The 8,019-nt window shown below is 52.6% G+C and overlaps 1 pseudogene; it reads right to left on the reverse strand.

Annotated features, from left to right (window-relative positions):
• Positions 1-422: 422 nt before the first annotated feature.
• LOC127188540 (60S ribosomal protein L37a-like) lies at positions 423-745 on the reverse strand (annotated as a pseudogene).
• Positions 746-8,019: the final 7,274 nt, after the last annotated feature.

The raw sequence follows: 8,019 nt of genomic DNA on the forward strand, positions 1-8,019 counted from the left end.
CTCCTCCTCACCCACAGCTCACCCCCCATCCCAGCTGAGTGGAGGTATGAACCAAAACTCACAGCCTTTACGCCAGTCTCCAGGGCGTGTGTTTGTCAGATTCGGACAAACAAAAGACGATTCGTCCACGGAGAGTGGCTGTCTTCAACCTGTGGGTTGTGCTTCTTTGGGACTGAATGACCCTTTCACAGGGGTTCAGAAGACCATCGGAAAACAGATCTTTACATTACAATCCAAAACAGTAGAGACATTACAGTTATGAGACAGCGAGAAAAATAATTTTGTGGTTGAGGGTCACCACAGCATGAGGGTATTAAAGGGTCGCAGCATTAGGAAGGTTGAGAACAACTATTCTAGTGTTCTCTGTGCTTCTCGCCCCCTCATCCTTCTTCTGGGGGTCACTGCTTTTTTTAAATGTAAATTAACCCATTTATTGCAGGCTAGGCAAGTCTCAAACAGTAGTGCTTCTATTGGTCTTTCAGTTCCTTGAGTCTTCTGATGGCCGACTTCACTGTGACGGCAGAAGTGGTGTTGTAGGTCCAGGCCCCACCAGCCACTGTTTTCATGCAGGAGCCACAGTGCCAGATGCCAACGGCTCGTCTCTTCATCTTGGTCTTGCCACAGAAGAAGCAAGTGTACTTGGCATGCTGGCTGATTTCAATTTTCTTCACCATTTTCTGGAGGGAGGCACCATAGTAGGTCCAGTATTTCCCGACAATCCGACCTTCTTGGTGTGTTTAGCCATCTTGCCGGAACCAAAGCCAGAGCCCTGTCACTGTTTGTTTTGTTTTGTTTTGTTTTGTTTTCCTTTTTATTTTCTTTCCAGTACTGGGGCTCAAACTCAGAACTTTGTACATGTTACGGCACTGAGCAACATCCCGGCCACCACTGGTCCAAGAATGTTCCCTTTCCCAGAATGGCAGCGTGCAGCCTTTCAGCCTTAGGACTACACGCTGAAGGCTCCTCCTGTGTGTCTCTTCATGGCTTGGTTTTCATTTCTTTTTATGGTTGGGTACTATTCTACCGGCTGGATGATCCACTTCTCAGTAGGCCCCTCACCGGCTAGGGGGCACCTTGGCATCTTCCCAGGCTTGGAGTTACAAAATCAATCCACCCTTGGCATCATCTGCATATCTTTCCAGGGGGCATACTCAGTCCTGAAGTCACGTGTGTTAATGTGTGGGCCCCCAATCGGCATGTGACAGCTCTGAGCTGCAAGACCCCGGGGACATGACTGAGACACACACTGTTACTGAAGATGCAGCTGGCTAAGATGAGGCTGACAGAGTAAGAAGGGTCCTGGTCCAATACGGCGGTCCTTATGAGGATGAGAGAGGCTGAGATAGGAGAGATGCTTCTGTATCCCCAGGGGCCCCAAAGATAGCCAGCCAGTGGAGGCTGTCCAAGCCCAGAGTAGATGGAGACATGGCTGCTGATGCTGATCCAGGGCTAGAGATGGCACCTTCTTGCTGGTTAAAACAGCCATGCTAGGGTCCTCTGCGATGCTGGCTCCCAGGACCCTCACATGATGTGTGAGCATGCATATCCGATGCAGTATGTGACTAGGCAGCTCTTATGCTGCCTTGAGACGTGACAACAGTGCAACCTCTAGCTGACCGTGAGCTGGTTCTGAAGCCATCCTGTCTGCAGGGGAAGATGGACACTCACGGCTTCCTGGGACCCTGAGGCCCACACACTTACCTGCCTCCACCCATACGTATGAAGTTTGTGCTTAGAGGGAGCCAACATGAAACCCTGAGATGAGACCCTGACAGGCCCCATGCCTCTATCTCCTGAGGGCCTCTTTTGGGATTTGGAGCCAGGTGCTGGCAAGCTTGTCTTCCAGCCTTGCAGCTGCTGCAGCACCGGCCGGTATTTCTGCAAGAAAAGCAGCTTCGGCTCTTCTTCATTCTTTCAGTTATGCAGCGGAGGTTCCCTAGTCCCATTCGTCAAAGCAGTGGGCTGAGTAGAGACCGCTGACAGGAAGGCCACAGATGGCCCTCTGTGACCTTGGCCACAGGGAAATGTCTTCTGCGATATCAAAATTAATTATTTCTTGGAGAAATGTCAGCAGAGACCTAATGAGTCTCAGATGCATGGATGGGGTCACTCCCTGCATCCTTAGCACACTTGGTGGCTGGTACCTATGCTTCTCTGAGCTCAGGGAGGAGGTGTGCCTGCGTTTTCAGTCCTGGCACTGCCGTGCTTATCTGAGGGGGCGACATCCTGCCCCAGGCCTAGGTGCCTTTGGTAAGTGGCAAGTAAGGATGTAGGCAGGAGAATGGAGGTCACTGTTCCTTGCTTGGGGATCCAAAGGGCTGCAGCACCACAGTATGGTGAGGGGTCCTGGATAGACCAACTTCTTGATCAAGCTCAATTCTGATGCTTTGTCCCAAGCACTGTCTTTGCGCCCAACTTAGCCAATGGAGACCCCCATAATTCTGTTCTGAAGTCTCCTCTGGTGCTCTGAGGAGAACCCCCTCCTCACTGGAATAAGTCCAAGGTTCTTATGCAGGCCTGTGGAGCTGCCAAAGAAGTTTTGTAACATTTGTAATGAGACCTTGGTGTTGCAGATGAGATAACTATGGCATCAGGTGGCCAAACAAAGTTGCTCAAGGAGGCTCATTGGAAGAGTGGTTGGATGGTAAGCAACTGCTAAGATCCTCAGCCCTTACTACCCCTCGACCCAACCCAGCTCAGGGCCAGCTATCCTGCCTAATACCCTGGACATCCAGGAGAAGAGTCCTCATGGCTGCCTGGCCTCTTGCTGCCTGGCACATAGCCCTCGGGTGATGCTGCCGCTCCCGCCTCCCCCCCTGCAACCCCCCACCCATGGGGCTTTTCTCTGCCTGGAGGCTGTCCATAGACTAAAGCTGCTCTTCAGCTTCCGGGGCGGCTGACATACCAGAGATCAGTTGTCTGTTTCTCGGCAAATGGGATTGCTTCAGGTTTCATCTTTCAGCCAATCATTTAGGTCAATAGACTCTATGTCTTTCTCTGGAAGGTGGCCCCCAGGAGCCATCTTCAGGACATATTGGGGGCATGGACGCTGTATCCTGCAGGTGCGGCTCTGGGACCCTGCGGAAAACCTCTTCAGAGATGATTCAGGCCGCTTGGTATTCTGTATCCGTCAAAGCCATCCAGTGGGGTTGCCTGCCTACTGACCCTAAATCTTCATGTCACCCTTTTCACATGTACTGAGCACTAAAAAAAAAAAAAAAAAGCACGTGGCTTTCTGAAGAAGTTGTGTGGCACCTAATATGAAGGGTCTGATATGCAGTAAATGATCAATAAATACAATTGTACTGATGGTGACAGTTGCCGTTATTTTCTGCAGAATTTTACCCACAAGCACGCGCTGTCTTTGGACAGTGCTCAGAGGAGCTGGGGAAATCTGATACCTTTGGAGGCTCTAGGACCCTAGTGTGGGACTTGGGGAGAAGGCACTAGCCACAGATCAAGGGGCAGATGAAGTCCTTACCCAATAGCAGGCTCTGTTATCCTCACCTGCAGCAGGAGCGGGGCAGTTGGGGTCTAGCCCCTACGTAACTGCACTGGGAGCCTCAATCAGCTATCCCTACAGTTTGGATAAGAGTGGCCTCTAGAGCTGGAGAGATGGCTCAGCCTTTAAAGGTTAGGCTCACAACCAAATGAACCAAACCAAACCAAGAATGGCCTCCATAGGCCCTCTGATGGCTGGGTGTTGAAATCAGCACTGAGGGCAGCCCACACAGGCAGGTGGGCAATGTGGCCCACACATGGAGGTGGGCAGGGCAGCTCACAGAGGCAAGTGTGTAGTGTGGCCTACACAGGCAGGTGTGCAAGGTGGACTACACACGCATGTGTGCAGGGCAGCCCACATAGGCAGGTGAGCAGAGTGGCTCACAGAGGCAGGTGTGCAAGGTGGCTCACACAGGCATGTGTGCAGGGTGGCCCACGCAGGCAGATGGGCAGGGCAGCCTCACCCTTAGGTATCAGCTAGGCATCTGGATTGCAATCACCAAATGGCTCTGAGAGGGCAATATCTTTACCCAAGGGTTATTCACTATGACAGAAGACATCTTCCCTTCCATGGATAATCTCTGAAGAGATTGATGGGGAAAAGGCTGCGACCTTTGCTGCCTGGTGTGCCTGGCCAGAGGAGGTTACTAGTCTTTGCCTCTGTTCTCTATTCCCTGCACCAATGATGGCTCAAGTGAGGGCTTTAGCAGTTGCAGACATGGATATTTTCAATTTACTGTCAATACTTCCCAACTATCGTGACTTAATCAGGTGCCCAGAGCCCTGGTGAGTATCCTGGGTGGCCCCTATCCCTGCCAGGGACACCGGCTCATGGGCCGCATGGAACCACGTGCTTAGGAACAGGGACAGGCAAGCAGCAACTCCTTTAAGTAACGCTGACCTAATTAGCTTGCTGCCGAGGTTGCTCACTCAGGTTACATCAGGGCACAGGTGGGCTTTAGGGAGCCACAGAGTTATCCTGACCAGATGTGGGCACTGGGGTTGAGGCCAGTGTGTGTGACACTTATTCATGGAGGGCCTGGGGATTGGTGGGAACAGGAGAGATGCTCCACCCACCCAGTCCTGCAAGAGGCCATGGGAAGCCCCAGAAGGGAGAGAGAAGGGTCATCACAGGTTTGCAGCGGGCAATACTGGAGAATAGGTGTTGGCTAGGGTGAGGCAGCCCTGGGAGGAGAGTCAGGTGCTTGGGGAGCCCCATAGCCGTCTCCTCTCTCTCTCTAACCCAGAAGGGAAAGCCCAAGGGAGGCTTGGGAAGCTGGAGAAGGTGGCCAGGGTGTGTAAAGGAGCCCTGTCATTCTCTCAGCACACATAAGGTTAACCCAGCTCTCGTCTACGCCAGAGTTGCTTCCTTCATCCTAGGTGGGTCTTGGTCCCTGCCCCTGAGCTGTTAACCTGGAGTTAGTTATATCAGGACTGACTCTTAGGGCTGGGGTAGATGGGTCCCTAGAGGATCTGAAAGTTGGTTGGCTACTGCAATTTAAGTGAACAAGGATGTGAGGGTACAGTGAGTCCCCAAAGTCATGAATATCATGCATCCAACACAGTATCCTCTCACTATTTGGACCTTTACTGCTGATCAGATAACCAGCCACTTCTTCCCCACCAGGGCACAGAGGGTGGGTGGGACCCCTCCTTTCCTAGTTGGGTAAATGGAGGACTAGACACAAATGTCTCCAGTGTCAAGGCACCAGACACTCCCATGTCTAAAGAGAAGGGCAACTCTGTCTGAGGGTTGGGGGTCACATGGCCCCCATTCCTCCTAACCTCTGACAGGCTGCTTGGCCTCCTTGGAAAAGGCTATTCTTGGGTCTGCCTAACAGGTGCCTAGTAGGCAGCGTGAGTCTGCGCTGATGTCAACCTCCCAGTGTGTCTTGGCTGGGCACCAAGGCCATCTCCACCCTCCACTGGGACCGAGGAGCCCAGGGAGCCAGGGAGCCAGGTTGACAAGTGTCTCAGGAAGCTGGACCAAGACTGGCTTCACAGGAAGTAGGTCCTGCCCTCCCCACAGGGACTGGAGACCCTGAAATGACTGTGGGGGTCTTCTGCTCTTCCACCCTCAGTCCCAGGGAGCCTTGGTGTGTCTCTAAGTCCTATTAGTCACAAAGGGCATGGAAGAGGCAGCGGAAGAAAGCTGGTGTGAAGGCAGAGGGGTCAGCAGCAGACGGAAGGAAATGCATATTTTTTTGGCATCCAGCTGCCTCTGCAATGACATAATCAGAAGGTTCTTACTGACTGGGCAATAAAATCACTCATAACCATGAATGCAGAATGTCTTAGCGCAGCCAGCATCATAGCCGCGGTGAAGGTCACCCCAGGACCTCAAAAGAGGACCTTGCAGGCAGCAGCCTTGTCAGGAGCGGGGCTGCAGGGAGTCCCATATGACACAAGCCAGATGTCCTGCCATGGAAACTCCATCCCCACTACCCACCACCATGCTGGTTCCCCTGTCCCAGGGTTTCTGAGACTACCACACTAGTGAAGCCGTTATCCAAGTGTGGTCAGTGTACCCTACTCCAAGATTGGTGCAGTCAGATCAGTGAATATTGGATTGTTATTCTGGGGAGGAAGGTATGAGGAGGGATGTGGGTCTGAGAGTTCTATGGCTCCAATGAGGACATCTGGAGTCTTCTGGATTTCCTAGTTGGGCCAGGAGGAGGGACTGGGTAAAGAACAAGGGACAGCAGACAGTCCAGGGCCACAACTTCCAGCTCTGCTGTCTCTGGGACAAGATCCAGAACAGGTACATCTACCACCCGCACAAAAAGACAATCTAAGTTTCAAGGGAACTTCAGTCTGAAGGGCCCAGGGATTCTCTCCTTGGCTCATTTCGCAGTCTGTGTGGATGGAAGGCAGACAGTGGTGGCAAGGCCTCAAGTCAGGGCCACCTCTCCAGCCGGTCCTTCCCCAAACTCCTGAGGTTGCCATGGAATTCAGCGTCTTGAAGCTGTGGAGTACAGTCCTGTCTCTACAGCGATGGGCAGGGTTGTGAAGGCTTCCAGGCAAGAACACAGCATGGCCGCCACCTCCGCTTAGGCCTGGACCGCCCCTTCCTCATATCTTTCCTGATGCCTGTAGGAAAGAGTTGTGTGAGTGATTACAAGCAAGAGCCCCCCAGAAGCGGGAGTTTGGGGTTTTCAGAGGAAGCTGGGAAAGAGTCCCTGAACTTCTGGTGAATAGAGAGCTGAGTTTCCACAGTGTCCTGGCTTGAGATGGATGAAGGTCCCAGAGAACCCTGCCTGTGGGCTCTCCCCAGCTTTGCTGGCCCGGTTCCCTCTCAAGGCTGAGCCCTTGCTCTGATCCTGTGGATGTGGCTTTGCCAGCTCAGGCTACTGACACAAAGGCTTCCTGACGGAGAGTTCCCCCCCGGATGAAGGGACGATCACCACCACAGTCCTGCTTTCTCCACAAAAAGATACCAAGGACTCCCAGTTCAATGATCTGTAAGGAATACCTTCAAGGCTTTGGGAACCCAAATTCGACTTCCTCTGGAGCTTTGTGAGATGGCAGAGTCAATCACCAGGACTTGCACAACTTCTTTTTTCTTTTTTGAGCGGATGGCTCATTCTCCAGTGGAGAGGGTCTCAACGGAAGCTAGACATGGAGGATGGAAGTGTCCTTGGGGACCCAGGAGTATGGCCAGACCCTGAGCCTTGGAGCTGAACCCTCTCAGAAACTCCAGACTGTGCCGTCCAGCCTTTGCCTGAGAGCCAAACCTCCTCAGGGACCCAAGTGTAAGGCTGCCCAAGACTCCTCCCTTTTCTTTAGACAGTCAGAAGCAGAAGCAGTGAACAGTGAGTGTTATACCCCAACACCCACTGCCCCCCCAAACATCCAGGAAGGAGGGCAGCATTCACAGATTACCCTGGGGACACAGTGTAGCCAGGGATACAAATGGAGGGGCGGGTGGGTATGGCAAGCTAGAGCGATGCTAGCGCTTGCTGAGGTGAGGCTTCTGAGGCGTAGAGTCTTCTGTAGGTTGGGCTGTGGATGGAGATGGGTAGTGACGAGGCATCCCTGGGTGGTCATCTCCTACCTATGTCTGGAAGGATGAGTCTCAGGTAACCCAGGCTCACTCTCCTATAGACTGTACCCATTCACATCCCAAGTGTGCATCAGCATTTATAAATGTTTCACCCAGGGGGTCAAAACCCATCCCAAGTTAAGCTATCTGCCGCGCCCCCTGCCCTCCCCACCCCCTGCCCAGAGAGTGGCACAAGGCCTAGGGGAGGTTGCTCGGAGCAGCCTCTGCACTGTGCACCTCAGAGCCTTGTTTGCCAGCTGCATTTGGCAGAAGTTCAGCTCCTTATCCAAATGAGTTTGGCATTTTTTTTAAAAAAGCATCTTTATAACATTTACAAAATGAATATTTATAGGGCAGAGATGAGGGAACAGCTAATTGTGGTAGAGAACCTGTTGGATCAAGACTCCTTGGAGGATATTCCCAGGAGAACGCAGTGGCTCCTGACCCGAGGGACCACCCCCTTCTGGAGGGGAGAC

The sequence above is a fragment of the Acomys russatus genome, chromosome 4 (assembly GCF_903995435.1).
Source record: "Acomys russatus chromosome 4, mAcoRus1.1, whole genome shotgun sequence".
In the NCBI taxonomy this organism is placed as follows: domain Eukaryota; kingdom Metazoa; phylum Chordata; class Mammalia; order Rodentia; family Muridae; genus Acomys; species Acomys russatus.